Source organism: Apodemus sylvaticus, chromosome 3 (assembly GCF_947179515.1).
Source record: "Apodemus sylvaticus chromosome 3, mApoSyl1.1, whole genome shotgun sequence".
NCBI classification, from domain to species: domain Eukaryota; kingdom Metazoa; phylum Chordata; class Mammalia; order Rodentia; family Muridae; genus Apodemus; species Apodemus sylvaticus.
The window spans coordinates 108200255-108219812 of NC_067474.1; positions in this window are offsets into that span (position 1 = coordinate 108200255).

Genomic DNA, 19558 nt, shown 5'->3' on the forward strand with positions numbered 1-19558 from the left:
AATGCGCATTCTTCTGCATGCTGACCTCCAATTGATCCAGCACCATTTGTTGAAAAGCCTATCTTTTTTCCACTGGATGTTTTTGGCTCCTTTGTCGAAGATCAAGTGACCATAGGTGTGTGGATTCATTTCTGGATCTTCAATTCTATTCCTTTGGTCCACTTGTCTGTCACTGTACCAATACCATGCAGTTTTTAACACTATTGCTCTGTAGTATTGATTGAAGTCAGGGATACTGATTCCCCCAGAATTTCTTTTGTTGTTGAGAATAGTTTTAGCTATCCTGGGTTTCTTGTTATTCCAGATGAATTTGAGAATTGCTTTTTCTAACTCTGTGAAGAACTGAGTTGGGATTTTGATGGGGATTGCATTGAATCTGTAGATTGCTTTTGGCAAGATGGCCATTTTAACTATATTAATCCTGCCAATCCACGAGCATGGCAGATTTTTCCATTTTCTGAGGTCTTCTTCGATTTCCTTCTTCAGAGACCTGAAGTTCTTGTCATATAGATCTTTCACTTGTTTGGTTAGAGTCACAACAAGATACTTTATATTGTTTGTGGATATTTTGAAGGGTGTTGTTTCCCTAATTTCTTTCTCAGCCTGCTTATCCTTTGAGTATAGGAAGGCAACTGATTTGCTTGAGTTGATTTTATAACCAGCCACTTTGCTGAAGTTGTTTATCAGCTGTAGGAGTTCTCTGGTGGAGGTTTTCCTGTCACTTAAGTAGACTATCATGTCATCTGCAAAAAGTGATAATTTGACTTCTTCCTTTCCAATTTGTATCCCCTTGACCTCCTTATGTTGTCTAATTGCTCTAACTAGAACTTCAAGTACTATATTGAAAAGATATGGAGAGAGAGGACAGCCTTGTCTAGTCCCTGATTTTAGTGGGATTGCTTCAAGTTTCTCTCCATTTAGTTTGATGTTGGCTACCTGTTTGCTGTATATTGCTTTAACTATGTTTACGTATGGGCCTTGAATTTTTCTTCTTTCCAATACTTTTAGCATGAAAGGATGCTGGATTTTGTCAAATGCTTTTTCTGCATCTAATGAGATGATCATATGGTTTTTTTCTTTGAGTTTGTTTATGTAGTGGATAGCATTGATGGATTTCCTTATATTGAACCATCCCTGCATCCCTGGGATGAAGCCTACTTGATCATAGCGGATGATCGTTTTGATGTGTTCTTGGATTCAGTTGGCAAGAATTTTATTAAGTATTTTTGCATCAATATTCATAAGAGAAATTGGCCTGACGTTCTCTTTCTTAGATCTTTGTGTGGTTTTGGTATCAGCGTAATTGTGGCTTCATAGAATGAGTTGGGTAGTGTTCCTTCTGTTTCTATTTTGTGGAATAGTTTGAAGAGTGTTGGTGTTAGGTCTTCTATGAAGGTCTGATAGCTTTTTGCACAGGTTTCTTGAGAGCAAAACATCCCGTAGCTTAGCTTGATTCCTGCCTTCCTGCCTGGTGTGGTACGGACTTCTCAGGTGCCTGACCTATGACTATAATTGTTTTCTCCTGTACCTTCCCGGGCCTCTAGTATATATATTGCTAGTCTCTCAGTAAAGCTTTGGCATTCTCCTTGCAGAGTGACCCCTGTCTGTGTTTTTTGTTAATCCCCCAGGCCTACTCCCGATACTCGGTACCATTGCAGCACAGGCGCTGTCACAAAGAGTACACTTGGAGTTATACATGGCCCCAGACACATCAGTAGCAGAGGATGATCTTTTTGGACACCAAATGGGGGAGAGGCCTTTGGTCCTGGAAAGACTTGATACCATAGTATAGAGACATACCAGGACAGGGAAGCAGGGGTGGGTTGATTGGGGAAGGGGAGATTGCTTATGGGATTTTCGGGAGGGGGGGAACCAGGAAAGGGTACAACATTTGAAGCGTAAATAAAGAATATACCTAATTAAAAAAAAGTCCCTTACCTGAAAGCCCATAAAGTTCTGCTCAAATTCACAAGACTAGTCATGCTGAGTGTTAAATTTCTAATTAGGGTTATAGCATTGTATCCACAAAGGCTGCCTATTGAAACAGAAAGATGCTTACACCAAATAATTTTTCTTGTTATATAAAGTGGGCATTTAAAGCATATTGTAGCTAAATTATAAGTCAATACTGTTAGTTAGCATCTTCATTATTTGGAGAGAGGTGAGATTATTGAGGCCAAAAGAGGACATGGGGTACATTCAAAGAAACAAATCAATTGACTAAGCACAAAGACCTGATCTAGCAATCATTTCCTTGATATGATATAAACTGACAAGGATTCTAAAGTGTGGAATCTGGGAACTTGCTTTCTATGATACAGGAAAAAATACATAGAAGAGGCCTGGAGTTGTTCCAACATGTCAACAGAAACTCAGCTGAGTGCCAAGAAGAGCAAGCCATATACAGACTCCTTCACAAGGTCAGCCCCATGCATTTTGATTCTACTCCTGCTTGGAGCTCAAAGCTTTAATATTTTTCATTTCATTTGTGTTGATTTTTCTTATATGCATATATTTCTTTCATGACAGTTGGATACACTGGTTGACATTAAGAATGACACAACCCTGTTCTCAGAACTAATACCAGCTTAAAGATTTAAATAGAACCAAGATGTAAAATTCAAACTACAACTCTTCTTTCAACTTAGGCTTTCCCTTAACATCTTTATACTGAATCAAGTGTCATTCCACTATTCTGGAATATCCACTACTATATAGATATTCTGCTAGAAGAGCAGAAAGGAAAAGGCCAAGTTAACCCCAGGAGTTACTAAATATCTAAAACCCCAAATATGAGAATTTATGGCTCTGAGAAGGAATCTCAAGTAGAAAGTCACAAAAGGTCACTTCCTCAGTGTAAGAGTATAGGGGAATTCCAGAACAGGGAAGTGGGAAGGGGTAGATGGAAGAATAGGGGGACAGAAGAGGGTTTATGGGACTTGCGGGGAGTCGGGACCCAGAAAAGGGGAAATCATTTGCAATGTAAATAAAAAGAAAGAAAGAAAGAAAGAAAGAAAGAAAGAAAGAAAGAAAGAAAGAAAGAAGAAAGAAAGAAAAAAGAAAAGCTCACACAAAATTACCTGAGAACATGATCCATTCCTCCTCAGGGCAGCCCCTCTTGTGGAAGCAGAATTAACATCAGAATACAAACACCAGAATTAACATCAGAATACAAAAACCAGGGCAACCCACAACATTTCTCCCTTTTTGACTCTTTTCTTTCATATATAAATTGAGCACAACCATTACAGTTATGCAGATTATAAAGTATATGATACACTTAACACCTAGTCCATCATAATTGTCAACTTAGATAAAACACTCTACCATCTGCCTTAAAAAGCTTACAATTCTATCCTGAATTATGTTCTGGGTTTAGCTTGTATTATCATCTAAAAACTATCCTCTCAAATCTATATCATCTCTCTTAGTGCTAAACAACTTGAGTTGACTATGAGACTAATACCAGTCTTCAACCCCATCAGAAATCCAAGAACAATTTAAATATTACCTGAATATTTAAAAAGCAAAAAAAACACAGCTTCTAAAACTTAACCAACTTGTAGAGACGGCTGACTACCTAGACAGTTCCTCATTCCTCAAGACATTGGAGCATCAATCTTCAGCCTTCTGGTCCAGGATCATATGGCAGACCTTTGTAAATCAGAATTACTCAGGACTGCTTACCCAATCTTGGCAGAACTATCAGTTGACTATTCCACTTAGAGTGTCCTTCCTGGACTGTATTTTTGTCTGTAGAAGAATTGAGGCAATTTTTGTTCAGTGGCTATCTTGATACAACTGGAACAACTCCATTGATGCTCAGTTTCTTTTTTGAACCAAGAAGTGGGTGCTGTTAGGAACAGACATGTCTCTAGTCAAGTTATCTTCAGTAATGAAATGGTCTTAAATGTGGTATTCTGTGGACTTCTGATGCTTTTGAAGACTATCTATGCAAAGTATATCAGCACTGTTTCACCTTAATTATTCTTATCATTTCCATTTGAGTAAATTAAAAACACTTTATTATAACTGAATCTGAATCTAATACAACCATGAGATTACTAGCTGGCTCTTAACCTATATTATTTACTCATCCTAAACAGTTATTATAGTTATTATAATGTTAGCTATTAGAAGGACTGGGTCTAAGCCTTTTATTCTTAGATGAGTTGCATAGGTACAATGCCTATCAAGAGTAACAATATTAATTTAAAATATTTTTTATCGATATAAGACATTCACATCAATGAAAACCTTAAATTTGTATCAATCTATAAATTCTGTACCAATGTAAAATTATAAGTTCAACTTGCATTAATTATAAGATTTCTACCAATGTAAGATATGGTTGTACAATGTTTTGTTTAAGAGTAAATTTGATATCCCCCCCCAAAAAAAGAAAGAAATACTTTTTTACTTTTATGAGGCAAATGTTTGAGGAAACAGACTTTCAAGTTACAAGCTAAATTCATAAATAAGACTAGAATTCTAGTGTCAAAGAGGAAGATATATACAGAAATAACATAATGAATGACCAGTGTAACAATTTTTCCAAGAATCCATATAAAAATGAGAAATTATAGATTGAGTCTAAACAGAACCATAGGAAGTTTATACCAACAAAATGTCTTCTATTACATCTTTCATATCTTCCCTTCACTAGAATAAATTCCAAATGTAAGTGTGTGATGTGACATCTGGCATGGATTTTAATATCAAGAAGAAGAGAAGGAGGAGGAGAAGGAGGAGGAGGAGGAGGAGGAAGAAGAAGAGAGATAGCAAGAAATAATTCCAGGATATGTTACACATAAACATGAATGTGTTATGAGTTTTCAGAATGTTTAAAGTTACAATAGATTTGTGAAGCTTCTAGAATAAAAGAGGTAACTGAAAATAGTGACAATATATAAAGGTTGTTTTGGATAGAAGATGAAGATGAAGGACTCAGTATGTCTATGCTCTTGCTAAGCCTGTGTAAAATCTCTCTTTTACAGTTGTTGGTAACTGGTAATCTTTAGTATTTTTGCTTTATAAATTTACCACTCTAACATCCACATCTGTCACAGTGTGGATGCTGTCTCTTTGAGTGTCTAAGTCTTAAAAATCATCTCTTACGAAGTTAGTGATATTTAGTGCTGTATGATAAAGGGCCACCATAAAGATATCATCTTAACCTGGTCATGTTCTCAATGGACTCATTTCTACATAAAATGATATTTTCAAGAACATGTGTCTGGTAACTTTGAGAGAGATAAGACTACAGCCAAAGTAAAAATCAGGATATTGTCTGGTATATCTATGCAAAAGCTGCCAGACAAGTTTTAATAGCTTTTAATCACAAAGAGGAAAATTTCAGTAGAATCAATTATTTTTTGTATTCCTCAACAGTGTATAAAAGTGGTGGGGGAAGTTGGTGGTCATAAAAGTAAAGTGTTGTGTTTGCCTGCCAGTTTTTCCCTGTGATCTGAAAATGGAATTCTGAGTAGCTGGAAGTATTTAAGTGCATGTAACCAGGTAAGACAGCTATCAATGTACAAAGGAAACTAATTCTGACAATGACACATTAGTTCATTGATGCCTCCATGTCACCAGGCCTTCCAAAAAGTGGTTTTTCTGGCCCCTTGCATATTGTAGAACAGTAGAAATACCTTTTACTGACAGTGAGCTCAAAAAAAAAAACAAAACAAAAAAAAGAATAAATGTATCCAAGACTGACTAATATTAAATGTTTTCCCATTAAACAAAATAAGGAAAAGGAATAGAAAGTAAGAGAAAACAGTCATTGAAGAAACAAAGTAACATTCATTGTGAACTTTTTAATCCATGAACTGAGATTTGTTTGAACTACTTAGATAATTAAAGGTGAAGTCATTCTCTGGGTTGACTGGACAAAGTTGCATTATTGATATACAGGCTATTTATGTAGGACATGTTTCCAATGTAAAAATAGAGGATGCATCCACCAAAACAGAGAAACTGGAGAGCTATAATTCAATTCAAGCTTTGAATCCTGAAGTTTCAAAGAGTACACTGTACAAGTAAAGACTATCATCAACTGATTGCTTTTACTCTGAAAAGCACCTTTGATTTTTGGTTTGACAAGGTTGGTTCCTTTCACATGGATACAGATAGCATTTTATGAGGCAGATTCATCAGACATACACAACTTGTACACCATGGAACTATGAACAGTATGTAAAAGATAAATGAGGGCAAGTTTGTGAGCTGAACTTCTCTAATATATTGAATGGATAAAACAATATATTTACTGTTACTATTTAATAAGTGACAGTTTTAATACAATCAGATTATGGTTAAATTACAGTCTTACTAGCCCATTCATATTAATCAAGTGACTTATTATTGATAATCCTTAATTTCTTAAAGATGATAATAATACTATACTTACATAATGAATCAAAAGGCTTTAATGTAAAATTAACACATTATATTATCAGGTGATTAGTGATAATCTAGACCAAGTGTTGTATTTTAAGTAACATAAAAGAAAGACTTGGATTCCTATCTCGATTTCAGAATCCATTCAGAAGAAAATCTTTATTTTGTCAGTGACTCTTCAACATGAAATATGACTCAGCTGGATATCAAATGAACCATAAATCCCTGACAAAGTATGGAAGATAGTTTATAAGGATAGATATTCGAGATCATGACAATTAGACTCATTCCATTTTCTAGATTAAGGAGACTCATGGCTGTCATAATTTGTTTTCTGTGGGTGTAATGAACACCACAATTAAAATCAGCTTGGAGAGGAAAGGTTCATTTTTTCATACCACTTACAAGTTACAGTCATTAACCAATGAACTCTTTGTAGGAACTAAAGGTGGAAATATAGAGACGCAAGTTACAGCATCAACCATGAAGAAATGCTTCTTATTGGCTTGTTTTCCACGGGTTACTCAGCTTACTTTTCCAAACTATTCAGGATTACCTGTCCATAAATGGCAGCGTGCACTGAGTCTGGGGCCTCCCACATCAATCATTAATCAAGAAAATTCTGCATAAACTTCATACAGGCCAATCTGAAAGGCAGGTTTTTAGCTAAGCGTCCCTTTTCCCAGATGACCCTTCATGGTTTTAAATTGACATAAAACTAACCAGCATAATGATTATCTCTTATTTAACAAAACAAAAGAGTAGGGAAGGAAATAAGGGCTCACCAGAACAAGTCAGCTCCCAAGAATTTTCCTATTGTTCATTCATTTTTCCAAAGTCACAGAGAGCTAGCTTTGATTCACATTTACAAGCATAGAATATGATATATGTTGTTCAATAATGAGTCAGATCAAGCTCTCAAACTAATCATTGTTTTGAATCTGTTTCTCACATAGTACCAGAATGCTTCTGCATTCAGTTACTGACAAGTGAAGCTATTGTTTTTCTTTTCTGTTTTATGAAAAGGGAGTGCAAGAATCTCAGTCAATCTGGACTTATGGTTGTGTTAGCTCTTTTATTTTTCTGTTCCCATTGAACTGATATGGAGGTTATCACATTTGAATGGTCTGTATATTTGCTCCATCTAATATTAGATATTAGTCAGTTTCACATGACTATGATGAAAATTCCTGAAATAAGCAACTTACAAGAAAAAAAGTTCACTTCAACTACAGGTTTGGGTGACTTGGTCTATTATCTGCTGCTTCTATGGCTTTGAAGTCTCAAAGGAGCATAGCACAGTAGCAAGACAAAATGGATCTAAGACTCTCATCTTGTGAGCTGGAAAGCAAAACTTAAATAAACAGAAAGGTAGGTGAAATGTCACAATTCATTTTAAGAACAGTTTCCAGTGAGTTTAAACTATCACTGGATATCATTCCAAAGCTTCACCAGATCTCAACAATGCCTTGCTTGGGACTAAACATTTAATACAGGAGGATATTCAAGATACAGATTATAGCACCCATCAATATCAGGCCAGAGTCCACAATTTATTTACCATTATCTCAGGTCTTTAGAATATCACCTATATACATTTATTAAATATTTATAGAGTCATTTAAAATGAGAAATTAAATTAATTATTTTTTATTCCCAGCTTCATTTTTTATTAAACTAATAAAATTTATTTTAAAATATACAACTCAGTATTGACATTTTTAAGTCATCAAAATAATTTATGATAGTTAAATTCCTCTTAAATATACATGTTGTCTTCTGAAGATAAAAGTAATATGCATTCAACCAGTTTTTAAAATATATTCGGAACATTAAACATGATAAAAGTAGGAAAAAACTCTTATGAAATCCTCTTTGAAAGGAAGTTGTGGCATGTTCCTGATTAGACAGAAACCATTCCATGTCCAAGGGAGTGTAACTGTGGCTTCATAGAACGACCTGGGTAGTGTCCCTTCTGTTAGTATTTTGTGGAATAGTTTTAAGAGTAGTGCTATTAGGTTTTCTTTGAAGGTCTGGTAGAATTCTGCACCAAATCTATCTGGTACTGGGCTTCTTTTGGTTGTGAGACTTTTAATGAATGCTTCTATTTTTTTTTTAGGGATTATGAGACTGTCTAGATGGTTTATCTGATCCTTATTTAACTTAGATATTAGTTATCTGCCTAGAAAATTGTCCATTTCATCTAGATTTTCCAGTTTTGTGGAATATAGGCTTTTGTAGTAGTATCTGATGATTTTTTGAATTTTCTCTGTTTCTGTTTTTTATGTCTAATTTCGTTTTTCATTTTGTTAATTCAGACACTGTCTCTGTGCCCTCTGGTTAGTCTGGCTAAGGGTTTATCTATCTTGTTGATTACCTCAAAGAACCAGCTCCTGGTTTTGTTGATTCTTTGTATGGTTCTTTTTGTTTCTCTGGAGTTGATATCAGCCCTGAGTTTGATGATTTCCTGCCATCTACTCCTCTTTTTATTCTAGAGCTTTCAGTTTTGCTGTTAAGCTGTTTGTGTATGCTCGCTCCAGTTTCCTTGTAGAGGCACTCAGATGTGAGTTTTCCTCTAAACACTGCTTTCATTATGTCCCATAAGTTTGGGTATATTGTGCCTTCATTTTCATTAAATTCTAAAAATCTTTAATTTCTTTGATTACCAAGTTATTGTTGAGTAGAGCATTGTTCAGTGTGTATGTGGACTTTCTATTGTTGTTGCTATTAAAGACCAGCCTTAGCCTGTGGTGATCTGATAGGATGCATGGGATTATTTCAATCTTCTAGTGTCTGTTGAGGCCTGTTTTGGGACTGATTATATAGTCAGTTTTGTAGAAGGTACCATGAGGTGCTGAGAAGAAATTTTGTTTTAGAATAAAATGTTCTATAGATACCTGTTAAATCCATTTGGTCCATAACTTCTGTTAGTTTTAATGTGTCTCTGTTTAGTTTGTGTTTCCATGATCTGTCCATTGATGAGAGTGTGGTATTGAATTCTCCTGCTTATTGTGTGAGGTGCAATGGATGCTTTGATTTTCAGTAAAGTTTCTTTAATGAATGTGGGTGTCCTTGTATTTGTAGCATAGATGTTCAGAATTGAGAGCTCTTCTTGGTAGAGTTTTTTCCTTTGATGAATATGAACTGTCCTTCCTGATCCTTTTTAATAACTTTTAGTTGAAAGTTGATTTTATTCGATATTAGAATGGATACTCCAGCTTATTTCTTGGGAACATTTGCTTGGAAAATTGTTTTCCAGCCCTTTACTTTAAGGTAGTGTCTGTCTTTGATACTGTGGTGCATTTCCTGTATGTAGCAAAATGCTGGGTCCTGCTTATATAACCTTCCAGGATCTAAGACTGGCAATAGAAACAACATAGACAATTATATTTTATACTTATAAACATTTACAAGGATTAAAATATGCCAACATATATAGCAAACTTCAACTGAGGCAGATATCAGTAATTGGTAAAAGTGACATTTAATTCTTATATTTTTTTTTTCTTTCAATACTCTTTCTTACTCGCTCTTACCTTAACCATATTAAAGAACTGTGTATCAGTTAGGTTTCATCTTTTAACTTATGCAGCCACTCATCTGAAAAATATTGAGTATATTTTTTTTTCTAAAATAGTCAGGCTCTGGGGATAAATTTGTGAACATAACCAGATGTAATATATGTTTGAATGGATCCTTTGACTTACTTATATAGACAGACATTAATTAAGCAAGCACCCATTAGTATATACTTACTAGCTGAAAGAAAAAGTGTTTTAGAAAATTACATAATAAATGAATGAATCTTGACTGGAGCAAGGTCGATTTTGGCATCCCTGTGGAAGTGACTCAGGTTTAAATCTGAAGGACAACCTAGTAAAGCATATCTAACCCATAGCATAGCCTCACTTCTGCTTATCAAAAAAATGAGCCTGTAGATACTAGTATTTCCAGCATGGTTCCATCTGATCTAGTTATTAGATATATAAATACTTTAGAATAGATAGGGGCAGGGAGAAGATCCTTTGGACAGTGAAGAACCTAAATAGCATAACAACAAGAAATTGTGCACCTAAGAGACAGAGAGAATGTCATTCAGATATAAGAATCATGACAAGACTGGAAAGATTTAGAAAGGAAACTATTTGACATCTTATTCATCAGGTTAAGTAATCTTACTTGCAGACTTCCTAGGGGCTGGGTGACAGTAAACATAAGAGATTATTTTAAGCATGTCTGTATTTTTATACTATGCTTTTTGTACTATATGCAGATGTTAGTGATGAGAATGTAAGGTTTCAGTTTAGTAGATAACTGCACAGTGATTATGATAGATGAAGCAAAGTTGAGTGACATGACAGTAATGGTAATGACAACAAAACAAAACAAAACAAAACAAAACATGGACTTGAACAGTACCTGGAATCTCCATTTGACATAAGGCAATCTGTGTTTTAGGTTGGAACATTATGCATGAGAAAGGAGTTAGAGTTAGTGAAATAGTTTTGAAATGAGAATAATAAGATCAATTTGAGACATGTTGCCATAAGGTTTTCTTTGAAGTTTCTAAATGAAGTTACTGAAAATGCAGTTAATTAATAATTTTTAAAAAAATTTACATGTTCTGGCTATTATAAATAAGACTGCTAAGAACACAGTGGAGCGCTCGGCGGCGGCGGCGGCAGCAGCGGCTGCAGCAGTAGCTGGTCCAGCTGAAGGGCCATCAGCGGTGGAACCAAGGCGACACAGGGTCCAGTTAGGCCCTGCGCCCACGACCACTGACCTTCGCTGACCAGCCGGGCGGCAAGCAGCTGCGGTTCTGCGGAGCCTTTCGCTGCACGGAAGCCACTTCAGAACTCGGCTTCCCGCCACTCAGGAGAGACTCACCTCCATCTTGATTCCGGGCTCCAGAGATTGGACAGACTGAGGTACACAAACATAATCCTAGGCCCAACACCGCAGGGGTCTGATCCTGACGGGCGTTGGCCTGCACCCAGGCCCCAGGCTGTTCGAGTGGCCATCGGGGCGCCAACCCAGCCAGGAGTTTTTTTTGCCCGGGCCGGCACACAAGCCGCCATTTTGCCTACAGGACCCAGAGTGCTCGGGAGGGAAGAGACTGCTAACAAGCGTAGCCTGAGGCTAACAAAACGGGGGTCTAGGCCCCAAAAGGCACAGGACTGACCCCAAGAAATGGGCGGCTTGGTGGGCCATCTGTGTGTCAACCAGCCCAGGAGGTTATTAGCACAACAGACTCTCCCGGTGCTTTCGGGGAGCGGACGCGCACGCCCACCATCCGGGTCACCTGGCGGACCCAAAAAACAGTCATAGCCCTAGGGGAACTTTGCTCGGACCTTGGCCTCCCAGGCTTTTGCCTGGACTCAGGGCCCGGGCGACAAGGCTAACCTAGTGTGCGCCAGCCCGGTTGGGGAAATCGGCTGCCCAGCAGAGTGAGCGGAACACAGGGGAGGTCACAGCAACATACACCTTCTGAGCTCCCTGGGGGTGCACACGGGTTCCATCTGGTCCACAGACACAATCTGGGGCAAGGCCTCAGGCAGAAGCCCTCAAGTCAACTCTCTCCACTTCAGATCAGCCTGGGTGGCCACACCACATCTCCAGGTCCCTCAAGAGGCTAGTGGGGGCTTCCGGGCGGCCAGCTGGGAGAAGTCGGTGTGCTCCAATAAATCCTGCGGGCCCCAGCGGGAGCCTTCAGGTGCCTGCTTCGGGATCTGAACAGCCTGGACAACAGCACCCTGTGTACAGGCAGTGCAGGGTGTAAGCTGTGCACCAGAGGCCAATGGGGAAGGGGCAGCTTGCACTGGTGAGTCCAGCACTGACAAGACCAAGTAACACCAGTGAGAGCTAGATGGCAAAAGGCAAACACAGGAACGTCACTAACAGAAATCAAGGCAATATGGCAACATCTGAACCCAATTCTCCTCTACCAGCAAGTCCTGGATACCCCATCACACCAGTAAAACAAGATTTGGATTTAAAATCACTTGTCATGATGCTGGTACAGGAACACATGAAGGACATTCAGGAGAAAATGGATCAAAAGTTAGAAGCCCTTGCAAGGGAAACACAAAAATCATTGAAAGAAATCCAGGAGAATACAAAAGTCAACAAGGAGGAAATGCAAAAAACACTTAAAGAAATACAGGAGAACTTTGGCCAACAGGCTGAGGTCATGAAAGACGAAACACAAAAATCTCTTAAAGAAATACAGGAGAACTTTGGTCAACAGGCTGAGGTCATGAAAGAAAAAACACAAAAATCTCTTAAAGAATTACAGGAAAGCACAAACAAGCAAGTGAAGGAGCTAAGCAAAACCATCCAGGATCTAAAATCAGAAGTAGAAACAACTAAGAAAACTCAAAAGGAGACAACTTTGGAGATAGAAAGCCTTGGGAAGAAATCAGGGGACAGAGATGCAAATATCAACAACAGAATACAAGAAATAGAAGAAAGAATCTCAGATGCTGAAGATTCCATAGAAACCATGGACTCAACAGTTAAAGAAGATGCAAAATGCAAAAAGCTTGTAACCCAAAATATCCAGGAAATCCAGGACACAATGAGAAGACCAAACCTAAGGATTATAGGCATAGATGAGAGTGAAGATTTACAACTTAAAGGGCCAGCAAATATCTTCAATAAAATTATGGAAGAAAACTTCCCTAACCTAAAGAGAGAGATGCCCATGAATATACAAGAAGCCTACAGAACTCCAAACAGACTGGACCAGAACAGAAATACTTCCTGTCACATAATAATCAAAACACCAAATGTTCTAAACAAAGAAAGAATATTAAAGGCAGTAAGAGAAAAAGGCCAAGTAACATATAAAGGAAGACCTATCAGAATCACAGCAGACTTTTCACCTGAGACTATGAAGGCTAGAAGGTCCTGGGCAGATCTCATGCAGACTCTAAGAGAACACAAATGCCAACCAAAACTACTATATCCAGCAAAACTCTCAATCACCATAGATGGAGAAACTAAGATATTTCACGACAAAACCAAGTTTACCCAATATCTATCCACAAACCCAGCCCTAAAAAGGATAATAGGAGGACAACACCAATACAAGGAGGGAAACTTCACCCTGAAAAAAGCAAGATAGTAACCTTTCATCAAACCCAAAAGAAGTTAAGCAATTAAATTTAAAAAATAACGTCAAAAATGATAGGAAGTAACAATCACTATTCCTTAATATCTCTTAACATCAATGGACTCAATGCCCCAATAAAAAGACACAGACTAACTGACTGGATACGTAAACAGGACCCTACATTTTGCTGCTTACAGGAAACACACCTCAGGGTCAAAGACAAACACTACCTTAGAGTAAAAGGCTGGAAGACAATTTTACAAGCAAATGGTCTCAGGAAACAAGCTGGAGTAGCCATTTTAATATCAGATAAAATTGACTTTCAACCCAAAGTCATCAAAAGAGACTCTGAGGGACACTTCTTGCTGGTCAAAGGAAAAATACAACAAGAAGAACTCTCAATCCTGAACATCTATGCTCCAAATGCAAGGGCACCCTCTTTCATAAAAGAAACTTTATTAAAACTCAAAGCACACATTGCACCTAACACAATAATTGTGGGTGACTTCAACACTGCACTTTCCTCAATGGACCGATCAGGAAAACAGAAACTAAACAAGGACACAATGAAACTAATTGAAGCTTTGGACCAGTTAGATTTAACTGATATATATAGAACATTCTATCCTAAAACAAAAGAATATACCTTTTTTTCAGCACCTCATGGTACCTTCTCCAAAATCGACCATATAATTGGTCACAGGACAGACCTCAACAAATATAAGAAGATAGAACTAATCCCATGCCTCCTATCTGATCACTATGGAATAAAAGTGGTCTTCAATAGCAACAGAAACAACAGAAAACCCACATACACGTGGAAATTGAACAATACTCTACTCAATGATACCTTGGTCAAGGAAGAAATAAAGAAAGAAATTAAAGACTTTTTAGAACATAATGAAAATGAAAACACAACATACCCAAATCTATGGGACACAATGAAAGCAGTGCTAAGAGGAAAACTCATAGCCCTGAGTGCCTCCAAAAAGAAAATGGAGAGAGCATACATTACCAACTTAATGACACACCTGAAAGCCCTAGAACAAAAAGAAGCTATTTCACCCAGGAGGAGTAGAAGGCAGGAAATCATCAAACTCAGGGCCGAAATCAATCAAGTAGAAACAAAGAGAACCATACAAAAAATCAACAAAACCAGGAGCTGGTTCTTTGAGAAAATCAACAAGATAGATAAACCCTTAGCCAGACTGACCAAAGGGCACAGAGAAAGTATCCAACTTAACAAACTTAGAAATGAAAAGGTAGATATAACAACGGAAACTGAGGAAATCCAAAAAATCATCAGATCCTACTACAAGAGCCTGTACTCAACACAACTGGAGAATCTGGAGGAAATGGACAATTTCCTTGACAGATACCAAATACCAAAATTAAATCAGGACCAACTAGACCATCTGAACAGTCCCATAAAGCCTAAAGAAATAGAAGGAGTCATAGAAAGTCTTCCAACCAAAAAAAGCACAGGACCAGATGGTTTCAGTGCAGAATTCTACCAGACCTTCAAAGAAGAGTTAACACCAATACTCTTCAAACTATTCCACAAAATAGAAACAGAAGGAACACCACCCAATTCCTTCTACGAAGCCACAATTACGCTGATACCAAAGCCACACAAAGATCCAACAAAGAAAGAGAACTTCAGACCAATTTCCCTTATGAACATCGATGCAAAAATACTCAATAAAATTCTTGCCAACCGAATCCAAGAACACATCAAAACGATCATCCACCATGATCAAGTAGGCTTTATCCCGGGAATGCAGGGTTGGTTCAATATACGGAAATCCATCAATACAATCCACTACATAAACAAACTCAAAGAACAAAACCACATGGTCATTTCATTGGATGCTGAAAAAGCATTTGACAAAATTCAGCATCCTTTCATGCTTAAAGTCTTGGAGAGAACAGGAATTCAAGGCCCATACCTAAACATAGTAAAAGCAATATACAGCAAACCGGTAGCCAGCATCAAACTAAATGGAGAGAAACTTGAAGCAATCCCACTGAAATCAGGGACCAGACAAGGCTGCCCCCTTTCTCCTTATCTTTTCAATATTGTACTTGAATTGCTCGGGCAATTCGACAACATAAGGAGGTCAAAGGGATACAAATTGGAAAGGAGGAAGTCAAACTATCATTATTTGCAGACGACATGATAGTCTACCTAAGTGACCCAAAAAACTCCACTAGAGAGCTCCTACAGCTGATAAACAACTTCAGCAAAGTGGCAGGTTATAAAATCAACTCCAGCAAATCAGTGGCCTTCCTATACTCAAAGGATAAGCATGCTGAGAAAGAAATTAGGGAAATGACCCCCTTCACAATAGCCACAAACTGTATAAAGTATCTTGGGGTGACTCTTACCAAACATGCGAAAGATCTGTGTGACAAGAACTTCAAGACTCTGAAGAAGGAAATGGAAGAAGACCTCAAAAAATGGGAAAACCTCCCATGCTCATGGATCGGTAGAATCAATATAGTTAAAATGGCCATTTTGCCTAAAGCACTATACAGATTCAATGCAATACCCATCAAAATCCCAACTCAATTCTTCACAGAGTTAGAAAGAGCAATTATCAAATTCATCTGGAACAACAAAAAACCCAGGATAGCTAAAACTATTCTCGGCAACAAAAGAAAATCTGGGGGAATCAGTATCCCTGACCTCAAGCAATACTACAGAGCAATAGTGTTAAAAACTGCATGGTATTGGTACAGTGACAGGCAGGAGGATCAATGGAACAGGATTGAAGATCCAGAAATGAACCCACACACCTATGGCCACTTGATCCTCGACAAAGAGGCTGAAAACATCCAATGGAAAAAAGATAGCCTTTTCAACAAATGGTGCTGGTTCAACTGGAGGTCAGCATGCAGAAGAATGCGAATTGATCCATCCTTGTCTCCTTGTACTAAGCTCAAATCCAAATGGATCAAGGACCTCCACATAAAGCCAGACACTCTGAAGCTAATAGAAAAGAAACTGGGGAAGACCCTTGAGGACATCGGTACAGGGAGAAAGTTTCTGAACAGAACACCAATAGCGTATGCTCTAAGAGCAAGAATTGACAAATGGGACCTCATAAGGTTACAGAGTTTCTGTAAGGCAAAGAACACCATCAAGAGGACAGATCGGCAACCAACAAATTGGGAAAAGATCTTCACCAATCCTACATCAGATAGAGGGCTAATATCCAATATATATAAAGAACTCAAGAAGTTAGACTCCAGAAAACCGAACAACCCTATTAAAAATGGGGTACAGAGTTAAACAAAGAATTCTCACCTGAAGAACTTCGGATGGTGGAGAAGCATCTTAAACAATGCTCAACTTCATTAGTCATTAGGGAAATGCAAATCAAAACAACCCTAAGATTTCATCTTACACCAGTCAGAATGGCTAAGATTAAAAATTCAGGAGACAGCAGGTGTTGGAGAGGGTGCAGAGAAAGAGGAACACTCCTCCACTGCTGGTGGGGTTGCAAATTGGTACAACCACTCTGGAAAGCAGTCTGGCGGTTCCTCCGAAAACTGGGCACCTCACTTCCAGAAGATCCTGCTATACCACTCCTGGGCATATACCCAGAGGATTCCCCACCATGTAATAAGGATACATGCTCTACTATGTTCATAGCAGCCCTATTTATAATTGCCAGATGCTGGAAAGAACCCAGGTATCCCTCAACAGAAGAGTGGATGCAAAAAATGTGGTATATCTACACAATGGAGTACTATTCAGCCATTAGAAACAATGAATTCATGAAATTCTTAGGCAAATGGATGGAGCTAGAGAACATCATACTAAGTGAGGTAACCCAGACTCAAAAGGTGAATCATGGTATGCACTCACTAATAAGTGGTTATTAACCTAGAAAACTGGAATACCCAAAACATAATCGACACATCAAATGAGATACAAGAAGAAAGCAGGAGTGGTCCCTGGTTCTGGAAAGACTCAGTGAAACAGTATTTGGCAAAACCAGAACGGGGAACTGGGAAGGGGTGGGAGGGAGGACAGGGGAAGAGAAGGGGGCTTACGGGACTTTAGGGGAGTGGGGGGGGGCTAGAAAAGGGGAAATCATTTGAAATGTAAATAAATTATATCGAATAAAAAAAAAAAAAAGAACACAGTGGAGCATGTGTCCTTATTACATGTTGGAGTATCTCCTAGGTATATGCCCAAGAGTGGTATAGATGTGTTCTCAGGTAGTACTATGTACAATTTTCTGAGGAGTCACCAAACTGATTTCCAGAGTGGTTATACCAGTTTGCAATCCCACCAGCAATGGCAGAGTGTTCCATCCCTCTTTCTCCACATCCTTGCCAGCATCTGCTGTCACCTGAGGCTTTTGATCTTGGCCATTCTGGCTGGTGTGAGGTGAAATCTCAAGGTTGTTTTGATTTGCTTTTCCCTGATGACTAAGGATGTTGAACATTTTTAGGTGTTGCTTAGCCATTTGTCATTACTCAATTGAGGATTCTTTGTTTAGCTCTGTACCCCATTTTTAATATGGTTATTTGGTTCTCTGAATTCTAAGTTCTTGAGTTCTTTGTATATATTGGATATTAGTCCTTTATCAGATGTAGGATTGGTAAAGATCTTTTCCCAGTCTCTGAGTTGCTGTTTTGTCCTACTGACAGTGTCCTTTGCCTTACAGAAGCTTTGCAATATTATGAGGTCCCATTTGTCAATTTTTGATCTTAGAGCATAAGCTATTGGTGTTCTGTTCAGGAAATTTTCCCTTGTGCCCATGTGTTCAAGGCTCTTCCCCAGTTTCTTTTCCATTAGTTTCAGTGTGTCTGGTTTTATGTGGAGGTACTCAATCCATCTAGACTTGACCTTTGTACAAGGGGACAAGAATGGATCGATTTGCACTCTTCTACATGCTAACTGCCTCTTGAACCAGCACCATTTGTTGAAAGTGCTATCTTTTTTCCACTGTATTGTTTTAGCTCCTTTGTCAAAGATCAAGTGAACATAGATATGTTGGTTCATTTCTGGGTCTTCAATTCTATCTACTTTCTTGTCTACTTCAATTCTATCTACTATCCACTGATCTAATTTCCCGTCACTGTACCCATATCATGCAGTTTTTTTTTTTTTTATCACAATTGCTCTATAGTACAGCTTGAGGTCAGGGAGGGTGATTCTGCCAGAAGTTCTTTTATTGCTCAGAATAGTTGACGCTATCCTGAATTTTTTGTTATTCCAGATGAATTTGAAAATTGTTCTTTCTAATTCTATGAAGAATTGAGTTGGAATTTTTATGGGGATTGCATTAAATCTGTATATTGCTTTTGGCAAGATGGCCATTTCAGAGGAGAAAACAGGAAAGGGGATAACATTTGAAATGTAAATAAGAAAAATATCCAATAAAAAATAAAATAAAAATAAAAAATTTACAATTAATGTCTAGTTGAAGATCTATGAGAAATTGTAAGGGAGTCCAAGATGGTCATTTAAAAGATACAAAGTATATGATATCAATATTATTGATGAGATTGCATAGGTAGCAAGTTCAAAGCAAGAACTGTACCTGAAAGGATGTAGCATATAAGGACAGTTAAGAAGATATTGAGTGTGTCAAGATAAAAAGTTAAAAGTATTTACAAGAGCCGGGCATGGTGGCACATGCCTGTAATCCCAGCACTTGAGAGGCAGAGGCAGGTGGATTTCTGAATTTGAGGCCAGCCTAGTCTATAGAGTGAGTTCCAGCATAGTCTCTACACAGAGAAACCCTATCTCGAAAAACAAAATAAATAAATAATAAATAAATAAATAAAAATAAATAAATAAATAAATAAAAGTATTTACAAAAACATAGAAAAAGTAGTAGATATGTTTGATGTCTTAGAACCAAGGACAACAAGTTTTCAAATGGTTGGAATAGTCATGATGAAACTTGAGGTCAAGTCAGAAAAGACTTGTGTTTTAGCTCTCAGTGGATCCTATCTAGCATTATTCTTAAAGATGGCTTCTCACTTCCAGTGTGAGCCAAACATTGTGATGTAATCTCA